We start from the raw sequence: 1,349 nt of genomic DNA, 5'->3' as shown, positions 1-1,349 counted from the left end.
GAAATGAGGTTTTGGGGATAAGATTTCAAATTTTGAAAAATAAAAAAATTAAAATTTTCAAAGGATAAACTTAAAAAGGTGCTATTTTGGTCATTTTAGTTTTTGAGTGCTATTTTTGTGATATAAACTTAGAAATGTGTTATTTTGGAGATTTGCCCATATTTTAATATAAATTTGATTTAATTAAACATAAAAATTATATTTAAGAATATGCATGTATATATTTAAAATTATAATCTTAGATAGATTTTTCTATCTATTTATTTTAATTAAATATATTAAATAAATTTGCAAAAGTTGCAAAACTACCAAAAATTAAAATTAAACAATATTTATAAAATTTGTAGATATATAAGAAAATAATGATTTTACGATTAATTTTTATAATTTTCTAAAAAAATTGTATACATTTTTGAAAATTTTAGTAATAAAATTGTATAATTTAAAAATATATAATTAAAATTTATAGTGTCATATTTGAATATATATTTATTTTAATGATGATTTATGAGTTATTCTCATATTTTAAAAAAAAAATTCAAAAAATATAAATTGACATTAAATGTAATATATGAGTTATTACCATATTTTAAAAAGTTTATCAAAAATATAAATTGACATTAAATATAATTGTCCATGTCATATTAAGCTATAAAACATGTCATCAATTTCAGTAGCCACGTCATATTTATTTTGTGAAATTGATCGTAGAAAGGACATATGGCAAAATCACTTCGCAAATATAGTCCAGGGGATTGATGCACTTATCGTTTTTCTTCAAACCCAAAACCTCAATTTTTAACAATCCTGCAGACCAACCTAGAGCACACATGACGGATAGTTCGCACTGGACTGGTTGTTATACTTTTATCTTTTGTTTATTCGTAGTGTGAACGGTTTTTTAAGCTGACATTATAAGACAGATACGTAAACATGCTAACAATGTCATGGATTGTTTTACAATTTTCAAAGGTAAAATATAACATTTTTTTGACCGGGAGCTTGTGGTCAAGTGGTAAGAGGAAAGACTTGGATATCATCACATTTCAAGTTCGATCCACCTACAATGCGAAACTAAGTCATATTTTCCTGGTCACCTACACGGATATGGGCTATTGCATTTCGGCCCATTTGAATACCCGGGAGAAGGTCTATCCGTGGGCTGCACCTCCCACCCGGGGGTTAGGTATGTGTCTTTAATAGACCCGGGTTTAACCCTTTTCTTTTTCAAAAAAAAAAAAAATATAACATTTTTTTTATAATTATCTATTTTTGTCAAAATTATTAAACACGAACTAAGATAATCTTTGATTAAATTCAAAATTTATGTCTAGAAGTTAATTTTTTCA

The sequence above is a fragment of the Brassica oleracea genome, chromosome C6, assembly GCF_000695525.1.
Source record: "Brassica oleracea var. oleracea cultivar TO1000 chromosome C6, BOL, whole genome shotgun sequence".
NCBI classification, from domain to species: Eukaryota; Viridiplantae; Streptophyta; class Magnoliopsida; order Brassicales; family Brassicaceae; genus Brassica; species Brassica oleracea.
The sequence above is the reverse complement of the archived record's forward strand: the minus strand, read 5'-3'. Positions refer to the sequence as shown.